Source organism: Podarcis melisellensis, assembly GCF_964234715.1.
Source record: "Podarcis melisellensis genome assembly, chromosome: 9".
Classification (NCBI taxonomy): Eukaryota; Metazoa; Chordata; class Lepidosauria; order Squamata; family Lacertidae; genus Podarcis; species Podarcis melisellensis.
The window spans coordinates 51,282,531-51,295,718 of record NC_138541.1 but is presented as its reverse complement, the minus strand read 5'-3'; the positions used below and the strand labels follow the sequence as shown (position 1 = coordinate 51,295,718).

Genomic DNA, 13,188 nt, shown 5'->3' with positions numbered 1-13,188 from the left:
TCTGTAATGGAAAGTTGAATACCAGAAATTGTTTGTGGCACAGAATCTATTAGTTTCATATTGTTCCTCAGAGTTCTGACTAGTTCCCAGGTTCTTGTTGTTTTTAAATTGAAATCCCACCAATCAGCTGCTGGGCAGGGAAACAGAAGTGGGGAGTGAATGATGTCCAGCCCTTCTGCAATCCCTACCAAACAGCTGATTGTAGTTTGCTTCTTTTAAAGTGATAGATGACCAGGAGGTTTCTTGGACTTGGCTGAACTCTGTGCACACAGCATCCAGGATGTGATGAGCCCTCATCCTGCTAGGGATATATGTGTGGACACAAATTTGTAGTGAATGTACAAATGCTAAGATATATGTATGGATGTATATTTAGATATAACAACTATAATTTAAATAGAAATAATACAATACAATAATACCTCTTGCCTTAGCAAAGAAGACTGTAACCAGCTGATCTGTGTACTGTATCTGCTTAGTCGGCTGTCCACCCCCTGGCTACTGAAGGGCCAGTTGAAAGCCCCTGCTGTTTTCTCCTCTGATTTTTTTAACTGAATTTGGATTGGACAACTCTTCAAACAGAGTATGCTTCCAGGCAGATGACCCTAATAAAGTTGAATACACAATCACCACAAGCTAAATAGGATTGCAACCTAATTCTGCCACTGAAATAAATAGCACTCCAGTTCATGTGGATTGTGCATTTATATTTTGCTTTTTAATAGTTCAACAAGTGCTTAAAGGTAAAGGTAAAGGGACCCCTGACCATTAGGTCCAGTCGTGGCCGACTCTGGGGTTGCGGCACTCATCTCGCTTTATTGGCCGAGGGAGCCGGCATACAGCTTCATGGTCATGTGGCCAGCATGACTAAGCCACTTCTGGCGAACCAGAGTAGCGCACGGAAACGCTTACTTGACACTAAATACTTATCAATATCTTTGTATTTTCAATAGAAACTTTACAAAAGGGTATGTGCATCTGTCTGCTATAAAATGAAATGAAATACTGTACACAGAATTAAGCCTTTCCAAGAACATTAATATTAACAGGAATATAACTGGAACAGTTCTAAATAATAATTTTAGGACAATTATCTCTCACTGATGTTCCCAGATTCCTGTTGAAAAAAATGCAAGTCTTCACTGGCAGAAAGGGTGACCTAAAAAGATAGTTCACTATATAGTACTTATTTAGACACATCACATGTTTGATATTGTTCATTGATCTACGGCTGTAGGGATCATTGAAAGAATTAAAACTCTGGAAATAATTTGTAAATGCTTGAGAAAATTCGACAAATAACTATAGGATTGTCATATATTAGGCTCTGATCCAGTAAATGTTTTCTACATTTTGCTTTTCTTGTTGTTTGATGGGTTTTGAAGATTAATGAGTGAGATATGACGGAACTGAATTCCCAGTATTATAATGATCAACACAACACTTTAGCTTTCAAACAGTTTCAGGGTAGCAGGTGAGGGTCAACAAGAATAGCATGGATCTGAAGTTGTTGAAAAGCATCCGGCTAATTATTGTTTGTATTCTTCGAGTGCTGGTATATTAATGGTTTACTTTCCACCTGAGTGGATGTTGTTGCCTCAATCACCTCAGAACATTAGAGGCTTATCTGAACTTTGCAATGATGTGTTGTTTAATTAGGTATTTCCATGTATATTATGCCCTCATCTGAACATCCAAGGGGGGAAAGGATCAAAACATACACAAACATTCACTTACAAAAAGCCTGGAGGGAATACACACTTTATTAATCTTAGAAACATAGTGTGTGAGAAAAATGACATAGACTCTCTGAAACAGCAAACAGGTAATCTGACCCATTTGTCAGGCTGCAATAGCAAACAGATGTTTAGGTTCATATAGGCTTTTTGAGACCCCCACGCTCTCCATAACCATCCAGGGGTTCTTTACCCATAGCAACCCCACCTTCCTCATAGCAGCTGTTTTCTGACCGGTACCCCCAGCAGTCTCTCAAAATCTGAAATGTGCTCACTGGTCCAAAAGGTTTGGCGACCCCTGCTTTAAGCCACAATAGATATTTTTAAAATCTTGGTTTCTTTGAGGCCAGTGGCTGCACATTTGGGGCCCTCAGGAAGAAGATAGTTGGGGCTTAGCTTGTAGTTAAATCTGCCTTCTGACCTTTTCACAAAATTTCAGTCTTTAGAAAATCATTAAAATAATTGCTTAGAAATGCATTCAAGCAGCTGTAATTTACAGTATCAGTCACTAGAGGGGAAAATGGTCCACAGTTTTGGAATGAAGAACAATGCCAATACAGTGCTTTCCACCTTCCCCACTATTTCTATGAATAGCAAACTAGGTATTTTAAATAGGACTTTCAAATGTTTTGAGACAAGGATGTCAAGCGATTGTTTAAATGCTTCATAACGTCATAATAACGATGCAAACCTTCGACCGCTGAATATGAAGCCGTGTTGGTGCAGTGAGATTTTGTGTAGTTAAGCAATGGGAAGTGTGCTGTGGGGGTTCTTGTGGTCTTTCCCTGTTCCACTACAAATCCCCCACTTCTCCTATTGGCTTTACTATAGTATTATGTCTGCCCCAGTGCTGACCATGGTTAACACTAAGCAGATACACTCTTAAGTATAGTTTGCCAGCTTGCTTCACACCCTAGTTTGGAATTCTGCCAGGTCAGAGGTATGTGCCACAGCTTAGGCACTGGCAGATAATCCTTGGCGACCTCCCCACTGCTACACTGCTGATAAGCAGCCGAGGTCTCGGCGATTCTTCTCAGATGTGTGAGAGGAACACACCGTTCTTCCTCTCTCCCCTTTGGTGTCCCCCAGGGAGGGGAAAGAAGCAGACAGAAATCTATTTACATCTTTATTTCTGTCTTTCATATCAGTACAGAGAAAACATGTCTGCACTCCATAGCAGTTAGAATAAACTCCACCCATGTACTTCCAGTACGGGTCATATGACACACACACTGAGCTAACATCCGGTGCTCAGTACAGATTGGACTGCCCCTTTGTTCCCATGGCAACAGTCACAAACATCCTGTCTGGCTTTCCAGCCACAAGCAGCTGCCTTAGCTACTAGAGCCTTTGCTTGCAGCAGCTTTGGTGCTTTAGAATAACAGTTTGCCAGCTTGCTTCACACCCTAGTTTCAAACTTTTTAAAAAAACAGCAACAACATGGGAACCATGGTGAACTTTATTATTGCTCACACCAGTGCAGACATGAAACCATAGCAAAACCCAACAAAGGAAAGGAGAGAGGAATGCATACCAGAGAGAGGAGGAGCAGGCAGTGAGGCCATTCATGAATGCAAAATGAACTGTCATTTCAGCCTCTTTGTATATGCTGTGAATGAGCGCTCATCAATTTCTGCCTCAAAGCTTGCATAGCCTAAGTTTGAACAAACGGAATTTGGTTCAGTAAAAGGTGTGGTGTGAAATGGAACAGTATCAAAAGGACATCACCCTCCAAAACCTCCCAACGTTCCAGTTTTGTGTGTCCAATGCATTTCAGTGTTTTGACTTCTGTGTGGGTAAGATCATATTCCATTATCTTGGCCTAGCAGCTTCCAGAGGATATGTTCTTTCAAAAACTAAATGTTGATGAAAGACAACAGGAGTAGCTGGGCACAAGATATGGGCTGACTCTTACTCGGTGCTATCAGATGGGTTTTCCCATACCCACCAACTGTCCTGGAAAAAACAGGACATCCCATTTTTTTCTCATGAGAGGATGGTGGCAAAAATGGCCGCTGTGATCTCACACAATTTTGGGCCTGACTCTTGCCCCCCAAGAAAATGCTGCAGGGGGGGGGGGCAGCGATCTCATGTGGGTCATGTGACCCATGCTGGTGTGTGGCCCTGGAAGATGGCATCCCAGTTTGTGGACACTTTGTATTGGATGGTATGGTTTGCTCTATTTCATGGCTGATTTGCCCCCATATGAAGCAATGAATCACTCAGGTCCATGTACTACATGGTTTAAAAAGATGGTATGCATCAAGGTTGTTTTCTCAATAGATAGGAAAGATTTCTTTTTACACCAAATTCCATTATAATGGTTGGAATGATCCCCTTTACCGGTCCTTCCTTTTTCTGTTTGATCTCACTTTTTGAGGTGTCTTGTGCCAATAGGATCACTGTCCAGTGCTAGATATCACCCTTATGTGGCCAATATTGCCATGTGGGCATTATCAGCCGTTAGTTACTGACGTATTTTTTGCTTCTTTGCAAAAGGGCCACTTTTCTTATGAAAAATCTTAGCTATCTTTATGGTATAATGCTAGAGCAATGCGTGGTACAGTTTCTGTATTGTTGCTGGTTGTGGTGTGCACTTAGTTTATTGTTAAGCATAGAAATAGTGGTGTTCAAAAATGGGTTCATCCCACTCAAAGACTTCCTGTAGCAGTTAGTGGTTTTTGTTCAGCGCACACATTAGGAGATTTTGATAAGGAGCTCTATTCTATTCCAGCAAATTATGTCCATGTAATCTGTAAGAAACTGGGAACATACATTTTGTTAATCTAGTAATAAAGATTAAGGGCAATTTAAAATGGATTAACCCGCATCCCACAAAATTGAACTCTTCAGCATGCGGTGTTGAGCTAGCAGCTTTATAGCACTGAAAGTAATCCTCAATCAGCAAAAATGTCATTAAAAGAACTAGAGAATCTGCTTTTATAGAAAAAATGAATATAACATTATTTGCAAAAATCTGCACTTTAATTCTAATTTTCCTTAATTCACAAATTAATACTCAGCCTTCCCCCTTTTTGGGTGATATGAGCTGCTAGATCTTGAACAGAAATCTTCAATTAATTGCCCAGACCAAAATAGACTGTGACCTCAATGAAAGCTACGGGGTTTTTTATAACATACACACCAATTCAGGACACAATGATGATTGAAAACACCATTGGGGATCCCCAGTATCCATGGCTGAGATTCTCACCTGCTCACCCATGGCAGAGACCCTCAATTGCAGCTTGAGAACATGGAGGAGAGCAAACAGGCAGTTTCCCATTCAATGTGATTGTGTATGAATTGGGAGCATGGTTTGTAGGTGCAAATGCTGGTGTAGAAAGGAAGTAAGGAAAAAGCTTTGGTGTAGGTCACCGGGAGCCAATGTGGTACCCTATGTGATACCCATCATCCTCTACCATTAGCCATGATGGCTGGAACTGAAACGTGTTGTACTGCAAAACATCTGCAGAGCACCATGTTGACAATCCCTGACCAAAGCTTCTTCCTTCCTTCCTTCCTTCCTTCCTTCCTTCCTTCCTTCCTTCTTTTCTACTCTAGCATTTAGACCTGCCAACTATTGGTATGACTTTCATTATATAGATAGGGAAAGTGCAGTGCAACCCTACCTATGTTTACTCAGAAGTAAGTCTTGTTGGGTTCAATGGGATTTACTTCCAGGTCAGTGTGCACAGAATCGTAGTCTCAATAATCACCAATATATCCTAGATTCATATACGGTAGGTAGCCGTGTTGGTCTGACACAGTTGAAATATATATATAAATAAATAAATTGTCCAGTAGCACCTTAGAGACCAACTAAGTTTGTTCTTGGTATAAGCTTTTGTGTGCATGCACACTACTTCAGATACCAATACATACCTATATATGCTGTGAACCTGGGCCCAACTCAGCACACCTGTCCAACAGTGGGAGGGGGGCTGTTGTGTGTGCATAACATCACATGCACAATGCCCGACCCTCCATCAGGCCACATCTGCCGGGACGTGCTGGTGCCTGCCAGGATACTCTGGCGATCGCAGCGGGGGGTACAGAGGGTTAAAATTGCCCTCCAAGCCTCCCTCCTGGTGGGCTGGCACTCTGGTGATTGCAGCAGGGGAAGAAAATCACTCTCCGAGCCTCCCACCCGGCGTGGTGGCACTCACCCGGGGGGCGAGATGGCAACCCCCTCAATATTGGGGGGGGGGCTTAGACCCCTGCCTCAAAATATTGAGAGGGCTGAAGCCACTAAGAACCAATGTCTGGCTATGCTTATGTAGGATTGCACTGTGATGCAACTTCATGGGCCTTAGTTCTGAATACACGTGCATAGGATGATGCTATAACAATGCAATCCTATGTACACTTAACCATGGATTAGTCTTATTTGACTTAAAGGGACTTGCTTCTGATGAAAGATTGGACTGCAGCTATCTGTAGTTCTAAATGTCCTCTAGTTTCTAAGATTTCAGCAAAGCCCTATTACGTGAAGGCCATTTATCTGAAAATATTATATGTTCCCCCCTGCCGCTGCCCTTTTTGAGTGTTCCACACACTGCCTATTGCACATGCTCACTAGTTTAATGTTTTTCCATATCATTTTTGGATAACAACATTAGTTAATTAAGATGATCAATTATATAAGCAGCACCTACCAAAAATACATCAGAAACGTTATACTGTTCCAGCAGACTCACTCTCTCTCTCTCTCTCTCTCTCTCTCTCTCTCTCTCTCTCTTCACACACACACAAACACACACACACAGCTGAGAAATAGCCTTTGTACAAAATTGCTGAGGCCACATCACAGATTGAAAACCCATTTTAACAGCACCCAGAAGTAGCTTCCAAATCCAATTAGCCCACTATGACCTAGCTAATCCAACACAGTTCTTTAAAAAGGAGTTGTGTACTTTTCATTATAACTTCTTATTTCTTCTATAATAATATATCACATTTCTGCAAGTCTGCCTGGTTTCTACTCCTGAACTGCTTTGCTGGTGTAGCTGGACGAATGCAGATTACAGCAGGAGGTGGATGCAAAGCTGATAGACTCCGTTCAGGGAACCTGTATCTTTTTGCCTGCAAAAACAAAACTCCCATTAGATCCTTTGATGTTATGCTAAGAACTACCTAGAGGAATATCACAGCCCTCCCCTACTATAAGGAGCCAGTAGGACTTTGACCTAAGTAGCCGTTATATTCACCCCAAATTCATCCCAGACTTCAGATTTATTCTAAAGACAAGTATCAAATTATCAAGCATCAAATCTATAGTGTCTAACAGGCAAGGAAATAAATGGTCTAGAATGAATGTGGATATATGAAGGCAATGGAAAAAAATATGTAGTTTCCTATCCATTCAGCTACTGTCTATCTTTGTATCTGCCAACATCTCAAGAACACTTGCAGTACGATATTCTGCTCCTCACTTAATCCAAAAATACCGCCTGAGCTTTTTGACAAACAGCCGAGTATCTGTGAGATTCTTTGTGCTTTTCAATTTCTGTAGCCTTTCAAGAGATGGTAGTTGCTTTCAGCTATGGAAGATTTTTTAAAATAAATAAATAAATCACAGTTTAATATGTTGTTTACCAATTAGTCTCAAATTCAGTCTGAAAACCGCAAGCATCTTTGATTTAAATCAGGAGTAGGGAACCTCTTTTAGCCTGGCAAATCTTCCAAGGTCACATTCTGATGATGGGTGGGGCCAGAGACAAGAGGCAAGGCAAAAGTAGGTGGGATAATTTTTCGTATTCTAAGGTATTTTATGTAATTTTATGTATTTTCCATACATTTTATGTGTTTTATATTGACTGCTCCCTTAGTCTTAATGAGAATTGTCTGTAAAATATGTTAAATGCCCATAAAATACATAAAAGCCTAAGGAAGTGTGGAAAGTGTTGGAATGATAAAAATGATCAGTTGTGATTGGTGGATGGGTGGAATTTGCTAGAAATAGCCTTATGGACTGCTTGAAGGAATCTGGCAGGTCCATGAACTGGAGTTCCCCAACACTGATTTAAATAACAACAAAAGCCTGTCTGGGATCATATAATTTCAGCTTGTATAGTCAATGAGGATCAATAAGATGGATATGTTAAAATCTTGTCAACTGTTATCTTGACCCTGGTTTTTCTTACCTTACGGCATGCACAACTTGCTTCTGGCTCTCTATTTACCACCTCCAGTTTTGACATACATTGGTACCTCGGGTTAAGAACTTATTTTGTTCTGGAGGTCTGTTCTTAACCTGAAACTATTCTTAACCTGAAGCACCACTTTAGCTACTGGGGCCTCTCACTGCCGCCACTGCACAATTTCTGTTCTCATCCTGAAGCAAGGTTCTTAACCTGAGGTACTATTTCTGGGTTAGCGGAGTCTGTAACCTGAAGCATCTGTAACCTGAAGCGTCTGTAACCTGAAGCGTCTGTAACCCAAGATCCCACTGTATGAGCAAGGGAGTGTGGGGTGGCTACACCCACTCTTGACTGGCCAAGGGTAAATGCAGTCCTCAGGCCAAAAATATTGACTTGAGTTATAACTATTTCCAGTTTCTGATGAATTTTAAGAACATAATTATGACATCTCAAAGCATTCAGTGTGGTGGAAAGCCTATAATCTGTATCTGGCTTACTACAGATCTCAACGTTTTGTCCTAATGCTAATTCAATCTGTCCTCACATCACCTCCTCAATCTTCCTGCTCAGAATTTTTCTCCACAATGTCCAATTAAGACTCATTCCTTGTATATTATTAGAAAACTATCCTGTGGCATTAGTGTCAAAGCTCGTAGAATGCCAACAAATTCCTTTGGTCATTGCATGTAGAGGCAGGACAGCTATTGAGCTCTATCCTGAACAGTTGCTAGTGCATTGATTCATATAATCTTAGAGTTGGAAGAGTCCTTGGAGTCACCTGGTTCAGCCTCCTGCTCAGAGCAGGACTTACAGTGCCAGATACAACTACAGTAAATCTGGCAGATGATCATCTGACCACTGCTTAACTTCTGCAAAGGTGAGACCACCATCTTCGGAGACAGTCTGTTCCACTATTGAACAGCTGATACATTCAAAGGATTATCTTGCCAGAGAGAAGGAATAAACATATCATACAAACCTTGTCCTATCAAAACTTGTTGCATAGCATGGTAATGCAATCCTGTGACTCTCCTACCTGATGTTGATTCTTCCTGTACTGAGTTTCTCCAAGGCTCACTAGCCATCATTGAGAGAATGTGTTGGTCCAGATGAACTGGGTACCAGTTGTCCACCTGAGCCCATCTTAATTATTTGTTTTGGTTCTTTTTCATTAGCACTTTTTGTTATAGCTTCTGCCTGTGGGGAATAAGACAGAGAAGAACATTTTGCCACTTCTGGGTTCTGTTTTATTTTCTCAACAGAGAAAAGGTAGACCGGTCTATTACTCTCATTTCATTCCTTGTGTTAGTGGGACATATTCCTTTCTGTCCCACTAACACCAGGTTTACATCATTAAAGAGAATACTTGTAACCATTCAACTAATAGTTTTATAGCCTACCCATCTTTCCTCCCCCCCTTCCTTCCCCTTTTGGTCATGAACCCTTGCTATTAAAGGAGTAGGTTATTGCTTATTTGGAAGAAGGATCGTAGACGTAACCTTGAATGGCTTTGAAGCTCTGTGTTATATATCTATATCTTTATACCTTGTCTTTTGCCAGTTGACTATAATTATTGCTAATAACAATAAAAAATAAATAAAAAGAATGCAGCTGACAAGTGAGGATGAATTAAAGTAGCCAACAACTTAACTGAAACAACCTTCAAGTTCAACCCAATAATTTTCTTTGAAAGCCATAATTAAAGAGACTTTAATACCACAATTGAGAAAATCCTCTCATGTACCTCTGCCCACCATACTTCAGATGACCATTGCAGAGTGGTGTGTGGAGAGTGATTTATGCCATGCTGAGCTTCTTGGGTGAAAGCATGAGATATCAATGCCACACTTCAGATCATTACCATGGCAACTGGTAAGCCCTGATGTGGCTAAATCTAAGACAGCCTAAGATATTGTAAACTGACCTGTGATCTTTGTATGAAGGGTGGTATAAAATTTAATGCATAATTGTAATAATAATTGAACTCCAAAGAACACTTGGAAAAAGATAAGCAAAGCCACTTAGACTGCAATTTTAAATAGACTTGCTTGGAACTGAACTCAATGGGGCTTAAGAGTAAATCTGGATAGGTCTGGGTAAAAATGGATAATCTGATTTAAGTTATATTGTTGCTTTCAAATAGCAGTTTACCAAACTTTGGGCTGACTAGAAGAACATCTCTATCTCTTCCAAATTTTGGCACCTGTCCCTTGACTTCGTACCTGTGGAACATATCCAGCAACCTAATTTAGCAACATTATTGCTTGTAGCAATTAAAAACTGCAGTTAGCCAAATTATTATATATACTTTTTCATGCACCAGTCAGCATGGCAGTGCTAGCTTTGAAATGACTGTGTTTAAACTCCTTCCCTACTGTGCAGACTTTAATTTGTTCCTATGGCTAAGATGATTATGTTTTATTTGTATTGCTACAACTGGAAATGTGTTCCTGTAATTAGGTGGTTGATATATTCATCAGTTTCACTGGAAGTTAATTTATTCAAAGCAGTCTCATTTTTTATTGCCCAGAAAAATCTATGTACCATATATTCAAATCCACACCCAATGTAAAGACCTATTTCTTTGTGGGCAGCTTGTGCACTAGAAAAATGAGCCAAAAGTGACTTTTCAGAAGTCAGTCACAGCCAGAGCCCCCCACATCCCTGGACCACTTCCAATATTATTTTGGAGGGTTCCTCCAATCCCCTGGAGCATCTTGTCCTTCTTCTTTCAGTTGGTAGAGTAAAGGTAAAGGGACCCTTGACCATTAGGTCCAGACACAGACGACTCTGGGGTTGCAGCGCTCATCTGGCTTTACTGGCCGAGGGAGCCAGCGTATAGCTGGTCATGTGGCCAGCATGACTAAGCCACTTTTGGCGAACCAGAGCAGCACACGGAAACACTATTTACCTTCCCGCCAGAGCAGTACCTATTTATCTACTTGCACTTTGACATGCTTTCGTACTGGTAGGTTGGTAGGAGCTGGGACTGAGCAACAGGAGCTCACCCTGTCGCGGAGATTTGAACCACCGACCTTCTGATCGGCAAGTCCTAGGCTCTGTGGTTTAACCCACAGTGCCACCCGTGTCCCTAGTTGGTAGAGTATGAGACTCTTAATCTCAGACTCATGGGTTTGAGCCCCACGTTGGGTGAAAGATTCCTGCATTTCAGGCTGTTGGATCCTCCGTACTGAGGAAGTTTAGTTTTCATTGGATACAAAAAATCCCACCTCTGCTTATGAATAGTGTATGTGTGACATTATTAACCCCCCACCCATCTGCAGCCCTGTGCCCTAAACATTGTCTCCGGGGAATCAGGATACTGTCTAGTCTCTAGAGAAGCTTTCTTTCATTTTTGCAGTGTGTGTGTGTGTGTTAAGGGCAGCAGGAGCAGAAAATACTTCTGCTTCCACAACATAATGTTCTGGTCCAAGGCCAAGCCACTGAGAAAGCAAAGCAAAGAAATTTTTAGTGTATGAGTGGCTCTGACTGCTTCTCAGTGATTTCCCATAGTTTATTGACACCACCTTTGTATTTATCTGAGGCTTTGAGTGGCTTCTTTGTCAATGATACCACACAGAAGGTGAATTCAATAAAAGCATATAACAAGAGGTTAGCACAGCTGAAAAATGTTCAGGTCAGTTGGTGAAACAGGCTATTGTTGCCATGCATAGAGTGAGTGTTATTAAATGGATGAACCTGTTGAGCTATGCTTTAGAACAAAGGTTATACTGAAATCTAAATACAAAGCTATTTTCCATTCGGGAGGGGGTTGTTTAAAAAGTGTGTCAGTACTGCTTTAAATTTTGAGAGCATGCCAGCTATTAGTCTCACTTCAAATGCATGTCTTGGCAGGTACGTAAATATTGCGTGTAATTTATTGCATGAAGAAATAAGTGCCTGGAAGAACAGTCTGCCTTGGCTTTTAACTCCTGGCTCAAAGCTGTTTAGGATTTTGTAAAAAAATATATTACAGATGTAAATTAAAACTTCATGAAGCAGTCAGAATCTGTTTCGGAGAAAGTTATTCATTGAATTAATGACTGGTGAAGTAACTGTATCTATTCCTAGCAGTAGTCACTGTATCTATTCCTAACAGTAGCAGTGGTTGGTTGTGGGAAGAACCTTTTCCAAACCAATTCGGAGTTTCACACATTTCCCATGCAAATTCTACCTTCAGATGTGCAAATTAATTTCTCCAAATGTGACTTCAACATTTTAACTCACTGCTGCAGAATAGAATCTGATTGTTTTAAACTATTTGGTCATCAAAACAAACCAACCCAGTACCAAACAGCATTTGTAATGATCATTAAAATTACATTCTCCCACACAACTGGTGGGATTTTTTTTTTTTTTGACCCAGTGCACTGCAGATGGATTCAGCCCTCCAGTGCGCTTATGAAAGAGGAAACAAATTTGCTGGTGCTTTGTAGCTAAAAAAAATTGCAGGTAGGATGGAGGGTCCAAAAATAAATCAGTGGTCCCACATAAATAATAAGATGTCCGACAGACAGAATGCCAACTGGTTAAGCTTTCAACATAATAGTATTTACATACTAGGCAAGCTTGATGTTCAATTTCTGCCTGTCACAAAGCTGTTAGTCACAAGACCCCTGCTTTCCCCAAAGCCAGTCCTAAACCATGCAAAGAACTTGCAGCTGTAAACCAGATATGTTACCGTAGGTCTTTCATCAACCAATTTTAGTTCTTGATGCAAAACCAGATGTGGTATTTCAGATGGTTGTGTGTGTACTTTTCACAGCTTAACTGCATCCCTCCCTCCCCCCCCCCAAATGCACACGCACCACCACACCAAGAGGCTGGATAACAACAGTGGATTATATTGTGGGGTTTTCATACACTGCAGCATGATCAATGTCATGCATTATGGGTGCTGTAGTCCAACATCTGGAGGCTACCACACTGGCTACTTGTAGCATAGACAATTCTGAACCGGTTGGAGCAAAAGTCCAACTCAGTGTAAAGTTGCACCCTATGTTCCTTTTGGGCTGAGTAGACATGTATAGGATTGCATTTGTCCAGCATACCAAAAAGGAAAGGAAGTCAATGATTTTGAATTACAGTACTAATCAGCCCTAAGAACAAGTTATTCTAGGTTGTATCACCATCTCTGTATTCAGTTGTCCAAAAGCTCTTATATTCAAGTGATTACTTTCCTTCTCTGCTGCATTTGCAACTACTTCAGAGTGAGATCTTTGTAGAACTGGGTCATCCACAGGGGTTTAACACATGAAAGACCCCACTGCTAGTTACCTACTGTACTATAGCCACCACATGGGGATCTT

The 13,188-nt window shown here is 41.0% G+C and overlaps 1 protein-coding gene and 1 long non-coding RNA gene across 3 annotated transcripts in view; one reads left to right on the top strand and one right to left on the bottom strand.

Moving 5' to 3' along the window:
• MTNR1A (melatonin receptor 1A) overlaps positions 1–13,188 on the top strand; it is an 80,549-nt gene that overhangs the window by 49,876 nt on the left and 17,485 nt on the right. The window lies entirely within an intron of this gene.
• LOC309378447 overlaps positions 6,777–13,188 on the bottom strand; it is a 68,006-nt gene continuing 61,594 nt past the window's right edge. The window contains exons 2-3 of the long non-coding RNA XR_014172083.1: positions 8,916–9,076; positions 6,777–6,821 (exon numbers count right to left, since the gene is read on the bottom strand). This is a non-coding gene — a long non-coding RNA (uncharacterized lncRNA). The remainder of the gene's footprint in view (positions 6,822–8,915; positions 9,077–13,188) is intronic.